Genomic DNA, 17,139 nt, shown 5'->3' with positions numbered 1-17,139 from the left:
GACGCAGGTGGAAAACACAGGTGGTAACAATCAGGGGCGGAGTAACAAAACAAGGGGGCTGGACTGTGAAGAAATCTATGCGCTATTCTTTCAATCAATGTAATTTCTGAGTTGAATAAAACTGGCTAATTTACTTGTTATCACACAGTAAGTAATTTTCAAAAAATAAGACCAAATCTCAAATAAGAATACATTGGTGAATGTCAGAATCTTTATAAAAACTGCATATGTGGGATTTAAGCCTTTATTATAGCTTTATTATAGAGACTTGGCTGTATGTTTTACATTTACGGTATTTGGCACACTCTTATTCAGATCTCTGATTTTTGCATAGTCCTATAGGTAGAATAACCTTCTTGTATACAATGTGAAATATCAGATATACTTCCTACTTTTAAGCTTTCACTTGTAAAACTATGTTTGGTATGTGGGGTTATATGTTATACATTGAATATTGTATAGCATGCATTATATACAGCTATATAATATAAACTGTGGCTTATCTGCAGAGCAAGATTGCTTCAGATTCACAAGGTTATCAGTTCAAATACCTTCATGAAATGACTAAATATTAGAGATTGTCTACTGTATTTACACACTTGAATACGACTTTTCTATGCAGTATAATTATCTGGAACTCTTGCTATTAAGTTAGCAATTACTTCTAGACAAACATGCCATCTCAGCTCATTAAATACCCTTTAAATGCACTAAATATATATCAACAGGACTAAAGCTGAGATGAAAACAAATAATTAACTGTAATTCAAAGATGCTTAATTTACTACTGCGGTAATTCAAGCACAAGCATTTCATAGCATTTTACCATGACCTTTTCAATAGAGAAGGCCCCCGCAGAAGAAGAGAAATTATATTTACCAATTATAGAGGATATATAAGGCAGTCTGTCTAAGAGTGACCAACAGCACACAGTTAAGTCCATAAACACATAAATCAAATCAAACTATTAAAAAGATTTTAAAAGTCAAGCTATGAAGTGCTACTTTTTGCAAACAGGCAAAGGTAGATTGCCTAGATTGGGAACGACAGGGCACGTAAAATAACAGAGCGGAGTCAGTGGATGCTGAGGCGCATAGTGCACAGAGGTCGGCAACTTTCTGCAGAGTCAATCGCTACAGACCTCCAAACTTCATTTGGCCTTCAGATTAGCTCAAGAACAGTGCGTCGACAGCTTTATGGAATGGGTTCCCATGGCTAAACAGCCACATTCAAGCCTTATATCACCAAGCGCAATGCAAAGCACCGAATACTGTGGTATAAATGGATACATGTTCTCTGGAGTGATGAATCACACTTCTCTGTCTGGCAATCCGATGGATGAGTCTAGGCTTGGTGGCTGCATTGTGCCAAATGTAACATTTGGTGGAGGGGGGATTATGGTGTGGGGTTGTTTTTCAGTAGTTGGGCTTGGCCCCTTAGTTCCAGTGAAAGGAACTCAATGCTTCAGCAGACCAAGAGAATTTAGACAATTTCATGCTCCCAACTTTGTGGGAACAGTTTGGGGACGGCCCCTTCCTGTTCCAACATGACTGTGCACCAGTGCACAAAGCAAGGTCCATAAAGACATGAATGAGCAAGTTTGGTGTGTAAGAACTTGACTGGCCTGCACAGAGTCCTGACCTCAACATGACAGAACACTGTTGGGATAAATTAAATTGGAGACTGTGTGCCAGGCCTTCTTGTCCAACATCAGTGTCTGAGCTCACAAATGCGCTTCTGGACGAATGGTCAAAAATTCCCATAAACACACTCCTAAACCTTGTGGAAAGCCTTCTCTGAAGAGTTGAAGCTGCATTAAACCCTATGATTTAAGAATGGGATGTCACTCAAATTCATATGCGTGTTAAAGCAGACAATTAAATATTTTTGGCAATATAGTGTTTTATTAATGCTAGCTAGTAGATGTATTTATTATCCTCTAGATCAGTGCCAAATAGAGCAGTCCGGATTTGTTGAACACCATAGAGATTCCCAATGATCATGTAATGTTTTTGTGTAAAGTTGGCTGATGCTGGGTACTGTAGTGAAGCACTGATAGATGAAAACATAAAAACTGTATAACATTGCCAATTTTCTCAAACCAAGAGATGAAGCACATAATATTGTATTGCAGAATACTATATAACCTAACAAATAGTATTAAACTGTAGCTAAATTTCAGAATACCCCTTTAAAGAAATAGTTCAGCAAATAATTAAATGTACGCGTTTTTCCACTTACCCACGATCCATCATCAAGAACAGGTCTAAACTAAGTCTAACTCTACTTCTTTAGTTTAGAAGTGAAACTACAGGCTAACATTGTTAACAAATACTAGATCTCAGTACTCACCCAATTACCTTATACAATTTCTGCTCATCCCCAAAACTTCTTTAAACTCTCATAAACTACATTCAGGTCTTTATTAAAGTCACATAGACATTCCAGTGTGGTTTAGAGCACAGTATGACTTGCTAAGAGCTATTTTCAGACAACACCAGAGCAAGTATTCACAAAGCTGGACTGATCTTGGATCAGATTTCTCTTTATTTATGAAGGTCATTGTCACAAATACTGATCAGCACCGCTACTCCTGGTGGTTTGTGAATACAGGCCCTGTTGTCTAAAGTGGTTGCCTGCAGTGTCATGCATTTTATGGTTCACAGCAAGTTCACAGTAAATATTGTATCCTTACTTTTATAACCTGAATGAAGACCTGGATTTGGTTAAAAGATGTTTTGGTCATGTATTTTTATACAAATGCTATTTGAGACACAATTAAGTTTCAGTGTTTGTTAGCAGCCATGCAATGACTGTTGACCCGTCCAGAGTGTATCCTGCCTTCCGCCCGATGACCACTGGGATAGGCTCATTCACCACCCCCGCGACCCTGAGGGAGAAGTAGCTTAGAAAATGTGTGTTTGTGTGTGTGTGTGTGTGTGTGTGTGGTGTGATTGATTGACTGATTGACTACACCTGGAGTAAACGACAAATTGTGTGAATTCGATTGTTCACTGAACCATTTCTTACAGTTTTTGATATTTTTAAGCAGTTTTTACTTTTACTCAAGTTATTTTGCCATTATTTCATTGAAGTCTGTAATTTGGTCTGTAATTTTTGGTTTCGTCCTGTGTTTTTGTTTACCTGATTGTTACTCCATTTTGTTGTTTGTTTGACTATTTGCTAATAAAGATCTTACACTTGCGTCCTGTCTCTGTACTTTCATGAGTTACACTGGTTCTGATTCCAAGCTTATTAATAGGCCTAACATGTAGTTATCAGACAGTCTGATTGGAAGTCTAGAGAATAGTTGGGCTTGCTTTGAGCCCCAGGGAAAACAGGGGAGGGGGGCACGTGGCTACTGCTCTAGCCCACTGAGGCATGGCCAAGTGAGGGAGGCTGCAGCTGTTTTCCCTTGTGTTGACCACTCCTTATCCCGTTGTCTGCTCTGGACCTTGACAGGCTGGACACACTCCGCTGCACCTGGCTACGCGCAGCCCTTTCCCCCCACACAACACACACACACACAGATTCACAAACACGCAAGGGAAGTACAAGGCTCCTCAGGGATCAGGCTGGAAGGAAACGGAAGCCTGCATGCACACACACACATATATACACATTCTCACTGTCGCACAAGAAACCACAAAACTTCTCAGCACCTTTGAGATGTGACCAGTGCACAAAGTCCAGCACACAAACCCACAAAAACAGACTGTTGATGATTAGCATATTTAAGGCTTTACTAAACCTCAACAATACAAGCAACAAGAGTACGGAACAAACAAACAAATAAATAAATAATTACAAAAGCCCACCAAAATCCCCTGAAGCAGAACAGATCACAAAACTTAGCAAGCAAAAATACCCATAAGGCTGCAAGATGAAAGAAAAGGAGAGAGGTTGGGGGAGCTTTTGTCATTTCATCTGTGATAAAGAGAGGGTGAAATTAATTAAATAATGTACCACCCTCCTTTTCCCTCCCTGTAGAGGCAGCGGAGACATGAGGGAGCGCTGCTAAATCTGTACTGGTCCCTTCATAGCCTATTCCCTCTCTCGCTTCTCTCACAGCACTGCCTTTAACAAACTCAACCAGCCCCCAATAAATCAAAAGGGTCTTCTGTCAGACTGACCACTTGGCCATATTACATGCAATTACGCCACATAGCAGAAGATGTGTTTTGAGAGAATATAGGGCATGGCAATTCCTTCAATCATTTTCTATTCTCTTTTAAAGGGTGGGAGGTTATATCACCAGGACAGAACACTATGTTTGTGAATATATGCAGTGTGTGGGAATTTCCATCTGTTTTGTATGTGTTTAACGGCCTCCTCAAAGACAGAGGAGGGGTGTGTGAGCTAGCAAGAAGCATAAGAGAGAGAGAAGTTCAATCTCCCCCTCTTATATATACATAGGGAATTTGCGTTTATAAGGCTTTTCATTTCTGTGTGATTTTCAAAGGCCTCAATGAATATTTAAATATGCGCGGAACTGACAGGCCAAGCTATAAAGAATCTGAATAAATAATGGAGACTGCTTCTTTGTTGCAAACTTTTTGCATGCATTTCTGAAGACAGGACAGGAAAGAGAATGGGGGAGTGTTAGGAAGTGCGAGGATGAAGAAAGAGAAGAAGAGAAAGACGACGCAGAAGAAAAGAACAAGAACAAGAGTCAAATCAAACACAGAAAGTGACAGGAAAAGGAAGTTTTCTTCCAGTCAATGCCACCAGCTGAGCTGAGGCAAGCAAATGCAATGAAAGCCATAGAGAAGCATATTACTTGTAAAGAATTGCAATGTAAGACTCTAAATAAGAATCTAAGCAAGACGGCTATGAAAGAAAGGGAACTAATGAAACAGCTAAAGTACAGTAAGTGAGGTAATTTATCAAAGACAGGAGTCTTGCATTGCAAATCTGACACTGTGATTGCACTACAAGGAAAACTATTTCTCAGTTATGTACAGTCGACACTCTTAAAAATAGCAAGACCAAAAAGATTCATTGGAGTGATGGTGTAGAAAAAACGCATTTGCTTTCCTAAAGAACCTTCCAATGAATGCTTCCTTAAAGAAACACTGAAGTCAAATGAAACAACCGTCAATGACAAAGTGTCTAGCCTTCCGCCCGATGACTGCTGGATGGATGGATGGATGGACAAAGTGTCTAATGCAAGATTTCCTGGTTTAAAGACTTGGAAAAGCCCCTTTTGGTAATCCAAATTGAAAATTGAGGTGAATTTTGGGTGTAGGTGCTTTTTTTTAGCTGGCTAATTCTTCTGAATTATTCCTTTAACAAAAAAGGTTGACATTCAATTGATTATTTAAAAGATTTTGAAAACTCCCATCTACCTTAGTTACGGTTGCTATGTCCATCAGATTTTATGCCAAGACCACCTGGTAGCACTTGTGTTAGCAGAATAAAAAGATCTGTCACACAAAGGAACTAACTTGTAAACACTTTACAATACGTTCACATCATAGCACATTTTAGAGCTGACAAAATGTTAATGCAGGCCAATTTAAAACAAAAATAAGAGATTCTGGATATCAAACCGTGGACATATTTCAGCTGCTGAGTGTTGAAGCAGTAGATTTCCATGCCTCAGTGAAAGCTACACCTTAAGATAATCTAACACTGGAGCTAGTGCTAAAGCTAACACTGGGTCTAGTCGATCACTGTAACTGTATATTTTGATTCATCCGACCACAGGATTTTCCACTTCACCTCATTCCATCTTGAATGAGCTTAAGCCCAGAGAAGGTGGAGGCGTTTCTGGGACCTGTTCCTTTATGGTTTCTTGTATGGTAAAGTTTTGTAGATGCAGTGACAAACTGTGTTCACAGTGGTTTTCAGAAGTGCTCTTGAGCACTGCACCCATGCCCCCATGCTGTGCCTTCTACTACAGAACCCATCCATCCATCCATTTTCTAAGCCACTTCTCTGCCAGGGTCGCGGGGGGGAGCTGGAGCCTATCCCAGCAGTCTTTGGGCGGAAGGCAGGATACACCCTGGACAGGTCGCCAGTCCATCGCAGGGCAGACACACAGACACAGACAGTCACTCATACACTCACACCTAGGGACAATTTAGCACACCCAATTGGCCTGACTGCATGTCTTTGGACTGTGGGAGGAAACCGGAGAACCCGGAGGAAACCCACGCAGACACAGGGAGAACATGCAAACTCCACACAGAGAGGACCCCGGTCACCCGGCCGGGGAATCGAACCTACCCACCACGCCACCGTGCCGCCCCCTACTACAGAATCATGTCGTTTAATGTAATGTTGCCTGAATGACCAAAAATCACAACCAGCCAATATTGGTTTCAGTCTTGTCCCTTGCATACAAAGATTTCTTCAGATTCTCTAAATCTTTTCTTGATTTTATGTACCATAGATGACGAAATCCATAAGTTCTTTGATATTTTACATTGACAAACATTGTTCTTAAATTGTACTGTTTCCCTGCATAGAGTCTTTCCCCATGTTTACTTCTAAAAGACTCTTTTGTATAAAAATGCTCTTTTTATTCCCAATTATGTTGCTGACGTACTGTCGATTTACCTGATTAGATGTTCCACCATGTTTTTTTTTTGTTTTGTTTGCATTACAATGACTTTGGTTGCCCCGTCCCATTTTTTTAAAATGTGTTGCTGGCATCTATTTCACAGTTAGCAGACTTTTAAAAAGAACTACAGCATTTCTCAGTACTTTTTTCAATTACATTATTACATTGTGCTTTTATTTACATTTTGCACAGCATCCTAATTTTTTTGGCAACAAGTTTGTATCTTTAGACGTCATATTAAAGTGTTGGTACATACAGTAAGATAGATCGTTTTAAGTGTATGTGTCAATAGTTTTGTCACTGAGTTTGGCCTTCCGTTTTCCATGCACATTTTTTTGTCTTCAGGAATTTTTAAAAAAATGTATTTTATTAAAACAGTCGTGGGCTGGAGGTTAGGGAACTGGCTCTGTGACCAGAAGGTCGCCGGTTCGACCCCATGCGCCATCAGTACATGACTGAGCTGTTCTTGAGCTAGACACCTAACCCCCAACTGCTCCCTGGGCACAGTGGATAGGGCTGCCCACTGCTCCGGGCAAGTGTACTCACTGCCCCCTAGTGTGTGTGTGTGCTCACTCGTGTGTATGTGGTGTTTGACTTCACAGATGGGTAAAATGCGGAGGTGAATTTTCCCTGTTGTGGGACTTATAAGTATCACTTAAAAACAGCCCCACCCTCCAGATGTTGAGTGTGTTGTGTTTCTGAATTGCCATTAACACCAGTGTAACAGTTTCTCTCTCACCTTTTACTTCTCATCACCTAATAATTCTTACTAATTTACTGCCACCATTGCCTTACAGTTTGTTCCGAGATGTTTTGACAGAGATCTTCGTTGGATGGAGGAAGTACATCTTAAAGCTGGTTGTGATTGGCTGAGAGACATGGCCAGTTGACATTAGTGTTATATCATTAATGCTAGCAAACAAAATGTTTTATTGTAGTGAGAGAACACTGATGGATGAAAGCATGACATAAAATTCTAATTGCATTTTGTCAAATTCAGCAGGTGCAGTGAACAATACAATTCTACACTGCAAACTACTATATAACATAGCAAACAGCATATTCGATTGCTAGTTAGAATACCCCTTTAAAGAACCATTTTTGGAAATGAGATGTGTGAGTGTGAGAATCCTAGAAGGTTTTAGGAACCTCGCAGTCTAACTTGAAAATAATTTGAGAATTATTATTTTTAGGAGTGTAGCAAACATGGGGCAGCAGCACTGAGGCAGTGCAGTCGAACCACTATACTGCAAAGAGAGAATAACTGAGAAGTCTAAAACTGTCCAATAGATTTTTGCAGATTCACGTCTGAAGAAAGAAATATCTGTGCAAGCTGCTATCTGTTCTTAGCAAGAGGTTTGACTGTTAGAAACTGCTTTCATACCCCCTTCCCAGTGACTCCCAGGGCCGGCTTCAAACACTCTCCTTCAAGGAGAGAAAACTCAGACAGATTGGAGCGATATCCTCCCTTTTTTCTGTTTGTGTCTCCAGGCATGGAAATGGTGGATATTGCTCGCAGCATCGCTTGGCTTTGAAAGAATCATTTGCGCGGCAGATGAACGATAAAGCTGGGGGGGGTTGCAGGGGGGGTTCAACGTTGGGCCTGGGAGTGAAATCCATCCCATAAGGCCTCAGTGTCTCACTGGATGGAAATTCCACTGGAGCTGATGGGATGGCCACAGCTGGGGACTGGGCCATCAGCAACAAGCAGGACCGGTGCAGAGCCGGGTTCACCTAACCCATCAGCAAGACTAATGACCCAACACCTGCCCCCTCTCTGGGCCTCAGATTGGCTTCTATGACATTTAATGCAGGAAATGCTGGTGGCGGATGGCGAGGAGGGTGAGGTATCTAATGGCGCTGAGGAGGCAGAGGTGCTGATTCAATCATAACGGGTAATAAAGCTCCTCATCATGGGCTGCTAACAGCACTGGAGCCCTGCATGGGCCAAATGAGAGGCAGAGTGTTCATATTAATATATACACGCACACACATACACACGCACCAAGCACTGATCTTGGATCAGATGTTAAGCCTCATAGCTCATACAGCTCAGCTACTGCAAAATGAGCCAAGCTCATGCAACCCTGGAACCCAACACTCTTCACCATCAATAAGCATCCCTGCACCCATGGAGCATGAGGGATGGATGGAGGAAGCCATGGTACTCTGCCAATCAAAATTAAAGAGCTCAAATTGGGGTCCTCTGTCTTGGAAGCAGCCCATCCGTCCACGTTTCCGCCCCTTGCCCATCCCCTGCATCCGCATCCCGGCCCACTGATAGAATAAATCACGGTGCCACAATAGTTTTAATGGCTTTTTAATGAGTCTAATGTTTTCTGTTTTAATGAACTTCTTACATCAGCTTTAATCATTTTGGAGAAATGAAAAATGATTGAGAAATAGCCTACATTAATTTAATTTACTGTTCAATCTGCCCGACCGTCTTCCCTGGACCAGAGAATACAGGAATTGGAGGGGAGAGAGAGAGAGAGAGTGCAGAGGAGGGAGAGATGACAGAGGGACCTGTCTGGTCTGATCTGTGGAGAGAAACAGGCATAATTTATGACACACCACATAAAAGCCCTGCTTTTTTGTTTGTTTTTCACCATTTAGCTAGGTTTGTCAAGACCTGCTGTTGCAGGTTTAAATGTTTGCAAAACAGACACTTTACTGGATGATCAGGGCAGGCAGCAGCTTATTGTTGTAGTTTGAGCATTGTCTGATTTTAAAGGACTGAAATGAGAATGAATTATAAGCACAATATTGGACAAATCAGCACTATGTCACAATAGGACTTCCAAGTGAATAAGACTGATGGCACTGCATTCCTGATGCTTATTTGAGAGCTATTGAAACAAAGTATTGGGAAAAAAATGAAACATTTCCCACTTGTGGCTTAACCTGCAGACTGATTGATTCTTTTTACTGAAGGTTGTGACTTTCCCTGTAAACAGACACCATGCTAAACTGTCCCTTTCATTTTCCAGCTAGTGAACTGTCTTCTCCTCTATAATGTCCCTGGTGCTGGCTGTTCTTGTGCACGTTGGCTGTTGGATTCCATTTTAAGCTTCCTACTCTGAGAACTTCATAATTAACAGGACTGCGTGGGGCGATTTATTTATTTATTTATTTATTTATTTTTGTCATTTAATCATCAGCGTGCACCAGCCACATATTTTAATTACAAATAACCTTAAGTTTGTAAGTAGCCTGTACTTTATCTGCTATGATAATACTATTTAACTGCTGTTATGTTAGCGCCAACCTAACAATCCGTTCATTGTCAAACACAGGGTCCATATTACATTTAGCCACATATCTGTGCCAGTTTGTACATTGTGGGTACATTCATTACATTTCCTGACCATAGATGGGTATCAGGGGAGCTTTTTTACTCTTAAAGGTCCCAAGGCCAGGGATAGATGCTCTGAAGTAATATCCAATCAATTTTGTGATCTTTCTTACTGCAGCAAGTCACACTGAGGAGGAGCTCCAAAGCACAGTTCTATGCTCTGAAATTAAACATAAAATATGGAGAGACTTGGGGTGTATAAAGCAGAAAGCAAGCAAGCAGTTGTCTTAACTGACTTTTTTATACACTTTCTCTCTCTCTCTCTCTCTCTCTCTCTCTCTCTCTCTCTCCCTCTCTCTCTCTCTCTCTCGCACACATTTTCCCCTCTTAAAAGCACTTATTTTTTAACCCATTTTCCCCCAAAACACATTTGACATTACAGCCTCAAACACAATATTTTACCATGACTGACAAAATTTTCATTCGGTCTGTTCCCTTTGAATTTACCGTTACTTAAAATGACCTCTGTCTACTGTTGACGGCATGCGAGTTATCCACCTGGACGTGCAGCCAATGTTTATGTTTACAAACATTGTGATTTGGTCTATAGCTGTAAAAATGAACGTCTCCATGTTCTCATGTTCTTCCCATACATGCATTCATTCTTAGCAACTGTCTAAAAAAGAAAATAAAAAGAAAATTAAAAAGATCTAAATGGTTGAGTAATGTCGCAGCTAATGATTGAAAAAAAGTAGTTTACAAACATTATTAAATACTCAAATAATATCCCAGTTAATCATTACATGATAATAATAATGACGAGCACATTGATTTAGGTTTTATAAAGTCGTTTTTTTGATGCGTTAATGTGCCTCCCTGACTGTGACAATAAGAATTAAACAGTAACAAATCATTTATTGAAATCCTTGACAATGTCAATTAAAGTCTTAATTAATACATTATATCTAAATGATTTACCAAAACACAAGAAATGAAACCACTATGACTAAAATTGACTAAAATCTCATGCTAAAATTATCATTCTTTAAATATTAATAAATGTAACAACTAAAATAATTGATGAAGGTTCATGTCAGACTGTTAGATAGATGTCTGAATTCAGTGGTGGTTGAAACAGCTCCTGGGTATCCCTGTTTGTATGTATAGGTGGTTCACTGATCAACCGGATCTTCTTAGTAAAGGCTAAGTTCTTTGGAAGACTCTATGGTCTACATGCAGATGCTTTCCTTTCCTTCTGTCTTCTAAAAGTCAGCACATTTTTTTACTTCTAACACATTAGTTTAAATATTGTATATGTAATTCGTGTAAATGCATGACCTAAGCATTATCAATCTGTACATGTCTCTTAAGAACCACTTTATAAGTGCAAAACAGTCCCAATGATAAATATACTCTTATTGTAGTGTTAATTAATTATTCTAAGTGGATCGCTACTATGTTTATCCAGAGTCAATACATCACATTGAGTTTCCAGATTAAAATGCAATACTATGTTTTAATTCAAAGTAGGCAGGTTGGAAATAACAACAATATAGCATTTTATTGCTGAACCATATATACCTTCTTCCCCATGGTCTGAAAATGCCAGCCATTTATCTAGTGTCAAAAATTTAAGATAGATAGACCAATAGAAGATATAAAAAATTCCTGTATGTACCATTCCTGTATGAATGGTACATTCATGTGACTTATTTATCTGAGTAAACACACATATCAGCTCAGTATCAATTTAATAAGCAGAAGTGAGTACAAGGTAATGAGTAAATAAGCTGTGAACCAATGACAAACTAAACTATCAGTTAATAGTGTACTCACTTACTAAGTAATAAGTACTTAATCAGTAGCTGATTTTTATTGAGCAAGTAATTAATACATAAATAATGCATATTTAGTTACTCCTTAGCATATAATTATCAATTCATTTGCAACCCTTAATGTAAAGTGTAAGCAGATCATGTCCCCTGGAAAGTTATCATTTTATAGATATTAAGTTTTGTTTCTCAGCCACAATTTGCTATCATGCTAATGTTATCAAACAGTACATAACTCATTTAGCTGTATAATATTTTGGGAAGCGCATTACTTGAGCCCTATGTTACCATGTTAATTGTCATAACTATTGCCAAAATCTTTGATGTTATTATAGTCTATGTCACATTATGGGGGCAGTCATGGGCTGGAGGTTAGGGAATCAGCCTTGCGACCAGAAGGTCACCAGGTCGATTCCCTGAGCTGACGGTCTGTGACTGAGGTGCCCTTGAGCAAGGCACCTAACCCTCAACTGCTCCCCAGATGCTGGGGATCAGGCTGCCCACCTCTCTGGGCAAGTGCTCTCACAAAGCATGCTCTAGTACTGTAAAATTCAAGTAAAGAGTTATGCAGTATTGTACAGGCTACAAATTATTCTGACCATTCAGTAATTCATATTGACATCAGCACCGGATATATTTCAAGATCCTCACTTAAAAACACTTCAACAACATATTCTGTGCTGCAGTCCTCAAGAATTGATGATCTCTGGGAAATGCAGAATCGATCACTGCTGTTTTAATAGAGAACAAACATCAAAGCCACCTTTGTTAGTTCACAGTGCTCCTCATCAGAGTGCTGTTTAAAATGTAAGTGTAAAGCTTGTGATCTTGTGCTGGCTTAGCACACACTAAAATTAACTTTTGTTGTGTTCACAAAGTCACTGAGAGTAGCATAGATGGCTAAGCCTGTGAGGTGACTTTTTTCCTACTTATCCATCTTTGCAAGTTCTGATGGTGGACAGAGGCCAAATCAAGGACTGCTTAGCAGGCCGTCACATGCGCAAATCCCAATTTCAGCAGGCTGCTTTTTATAAGGCCGCAGCCTTCCCTTGCCGGCCTGCTGGGGTGATTGCTTTGTATTACTTTAAATGTTTGTCCTTTATGGATGTGGCTGCAGAGTTAAGGTCCACTGCCCATATAAAACATCATTGCTCTTCTTACAGGCAAAGCTCAGGGGGGCTTAATGACCCGGTGCTGTATCTCACAGGGGCCACTGACCAGATGAAGGTGTTTACTGCTGGCCCAGATATACCCACACAAACACACATTAATACACACAAACATTCACTGCTACACGAAAGAACACACACACATACACGCACAGACATCTGTGCCTCTGCCTTTTAACAGCTCTGCGTGTGTAGTGCTAAGCCAGGTAGTCGCGTTTCCCTCCACCATGATTACCGTCTGCGCAGGTCACCGCTCCTGCTCACATACACAATCTACATTTATATTTGTTTTCTCAGAGCCAGTTCTGGGGATGGAGATGAGGCCTACTTCTCTGATTACTCCAAAGAGCTCAAAGACTGAATACCCATGCAGCATGTAAACATTGTGCTAACTCTTAACAGCAAGGAGAAATGAAAAGAGAGAAAAAAAATAAAAGAAAAAGAAAAGATAAATGCACTTCAGGGCAGAAATGACTTGTCTCGCTTTAGCCATACTGGGGTGACCACAGGTCTGTCCCTCTTCCTCACATTTATAGCACGGGATCATTTGCATCTCAAAGCATAGAGGCTGTCACCTCTAAATAGACTTTTCTAATTTAACTCAGGGGTTGTAAGACAGCATGGGTGGAACAGATAGGCCCATAGTATTCAAAACCTGTGTGAGGATCATCATTTTTCAGCATAATGCATAAATAAAGTTCATCCCATTTTCATTCTACAAGCAGATCCGCTTGAGCGTGAATATACAGAGCACGGCTCACAGTCTGTTTAACTGTGACTAGGAGGCCAGCCAAGGTGCGAGAAATGCGGCTGTGATTAGAAAAGCGCTGCGTGTGCTTATTTGGAGAACTGTCAAAGGCCGTCAATCCAAATAGCCGTTCCATTCCATATCAAGCCAGCAGTGGTGCTGAAATGGGTCGTCTCTTTAAATTATGCATGTCACAAAAATCTAATTTCACTTTAATCTCACAACTGGCCCACCTGTCCTTGCAAAGAGACCACTCAGGATTGTGGGATTTGACTGCACAGGTATTATAAAATGATGTTTAGCAGAAAGGAGGGTTAGAAGGAGGTGAAAAAGTAAAAGAAAGAAAGAAAGAAAGAAAGAAAGAAAGAAAGAAAGAAAGAAAGAAAGAAAGAAAGAAAGAAAAACAAAATGAAAGACAATAGATCCAAGAAAGAACGAAAGAAATGGTCAATGTGATGGAGTGATTAAGATCCAAGAAAGAATGAAAAAGAAAGAAATGAAATGAAATAAGAAACGAAGAAGAAGAGAAGGAGACAAACAGATAGACAGACCCAGCTCACATGAGACAGTAGAGATGAAAATGTCTGAGCTGTCAGTGGATTAGATTAGACATCAGAAGGTGGGCCTGAGGGCAGGTGTGTCCCCCATCCTCCTCTCTCCATTTCCCCCATCTAGTTAACATCTGGGCCTGGCCCTGCCCTAAGAGCAGCACCGGGGGCCAGAGGCATCTGTCAGCTGTGGCAGGACAGCCAGGACACCGAGAGATGGATGGGAAAGAACATGTCACACATTACAGTGGCCTGACATTAAAAGCAATGAGGCTAGAAGACGGTCAGTTATGTTAAAGGGTACGTCCGTGACTTGCCCTTCAACCCTGGAGCAAAGCAGAAGAAGAACAAGACCTTTGATCAATAAACCCCAAACTGACCTTACAGCACAGACTTTTCTTCACAGCTCTCAGAGGTACACACAAATATACTGTTTGACGACAATAATACAGAAAAGAGTTGTCTTGTTTGCTAACAGCAAGTGAAATTGTAGTTTTTTGAACCAGCTGTTTACAACATTAAATTATATTACATCTGTGAACTAATGACTTGTTGATTGGACAGTGTTGATGAGCTATTGCCCCATACTTTGAGCATTCACAAACTGTTTGATCTTCACTCAGTTTGCTCCCAGCCTGACAAGTTTACTTTCCCACACGTATTGAACCTAAAATTTCACATTTGTTTTCAGATGTTCTCAGTATCACATCTGTCCCCATGGGACTAAAGCAGAATGGCAGGTGTTGTATTACAATTAAAATTGATTTATGATACAAAATAGAATATAGTCTTCTTTTGTGAAAAGAAAATCTGCCTCATGTTTGCCATGTTTGTTATTTCTTGACATTCTTGAAAGAAACGGAAAACTTAAAATACTTATTAACTTAAAATGAGTAGCCTCATTCCTGCCAATATAGAATGTAAATCACATGTACATGTTATTTGATAGGTTAATATGTAATTATGTAATTACAGAATGTAAAGGTAGCTAATTGTCTAGTGTTTTTATTTGTATTGTGTAATTGTGCAATTATACACTGTAAATACGTCTAATTATTGTAGCAGTGTGAAACAAATGCACAGCAAAATGACAACAAGTGCTTATATTTTATGAGACTCAGTAGAAGATATCTAGTGAAAGGATTACTGTGAGACATCACAGTCATCAGTGAACAGACCGCATTCCAGAGAAAATGACAACAGTGTAGTTTTGGGTCACAAAGGAAAACTTACTTACAGGTTTAAAATGTCTTGCAAAGAAAAATATATTACTGTAAATATTACTGAAAATTGGGCTCTTTAAGAATGTATTTGGGCCTGTAATACAGTGCTGAAATGTGAGAAAAAATGAGGTATGCTTCTTCAGCTGCTAAGGCTTAAGCAGACTGTTTCCCATTTTGTGAAGTTTTACGCAGAACAAGGCTCTGAATTTAATCAAAAGCAATGACACGCTCCATTATTGCTTGCGGTATGTCTCTTAAACCTCTTATTGATTTGGATATTTACACACGATCATGAAGGTGCACGCCAAACTATTCTGTGCATATTGCTGTTGGAAAAGAGATAACATCGAGGCTGCAGTGGGGAGATTAAAGATGCTTCCAGCTCCCATTTTTACACGTACACACAGGCGGTTATTTTCGGCTGTGGATTCGGGGAGGGTGGAGACGGGGCAACCATCTGGTGAAAATGTGGGCTTTAGCATTTAATGGCTGACTACAAAGGAGAGGAAGGCCCCTTCACACCAGTTGGCAGCGCCTGATGAGGAGGAAGGCAAGAAGAAAATGGTAAAAAATGAGAATGCTAGGCAATCAGCCATCTGGAAGAGTCTGTCGAATATTCGAACAATTTTGAGAGATACGGAGGGGAATTGGCAGACTGCTTCCAAGAGGGCTCAATTTAGTTTGAAAAATGACACTCATATTCCTAATGGGGGCGCAGGCGAGGGAGGGAGGGACTGGGGGTAGGGGGGAGGGGTGGTGTGCGAGACACGTCCAATCAGAGTCAATGCAGCAGTCATTTAGATCCAAAAAGCAGTTGTCCTAATTGTGAAAGACTCACTTTGTTTTGTAGCTCTGATATGGCTCCATCACAACCAAAAACAGCTGTGATTCTTTTTTTTTAGCTGCAATTGAGAGACCAACTGCTCTCTTTCATTATGAAAAAAGAGAGAGTGAGAAGAACTGTACTGCTTCTACTCATCACATCTGTTTTCCCCCCCTCTCCACCCCAGCCCATCTGACGGACTGATAGATGGTGGAGGGTGTCAAGGGCTGGGGATTGGAGGAGGCAGATCAATGCATTGTAAAGTTTTTAAAAGGCGATTCATTTTAGGTGAGCCCCCCCCCCAATTTCCCCCATCCTGCGCCGCCGGCATGCAAGCGAACACGCATACGCACATGCATACCCACACCTGCCTCAGCAGCACTGAGAGGGTAAATGGTGTGAAGCTGATTGTTGACTCCATTCTCCTGGGTGTGTGTGCATGTGTATGTGTATGTGCGTGTGAAAGAGGGAAAAAGAATGAAATACAATTTGCTAGTCATGGCTGAAAGGTTATATTTGAGCTGCTACCTTGAGAGTTGCTGTCCAGACAGAGTGTCCAGGGTTTTCTCTAATGGTGAACGAATAGGCCTACTGCACACTTCACTGTTACAGGTACAACCTATCGTGCTGTTGTCAGGGATAAGTAAAAGGGTTAAATTAAAAATATAGGGGTGCATTTGACTCCTGGCCATGCCACAGATAGGGAGGAGTTCTCTCTGGATGGGGACAATGGTCTTGTTTCTTTTTCCAATTGATCTAGAACCGTACTGGCTGGTCACAGACATTTCCCTGCTGGCATATACAGAACTGAAAAGTCAGTGCTCCCCTCCAAGCACGTGAATCAGCCCTGTGATACAATGATCAGGTGCAGAAGGCACTAATGAAACATTTCAGACTGTCTGTGAGCATCATTTAATAATAAGTAACCAACAA

This window comes from Pygocentrus nattereri, chromosome 8 (assembly GCF_015220715.1).
Source record: "Pygocentrus nattereri isolate fPygNat1 chromosome 8, fPygNat1.pri, whole genome shotgun sequence".
NCBI lineage: Eukaryota > Metazoa > Chordata > Actinopteri > Characiformes > Serrasalmidae > Pygocentrus > Pygocentrus nattereri.
This window is presented reverse-complemented; position numbering follows the sequence as displayed.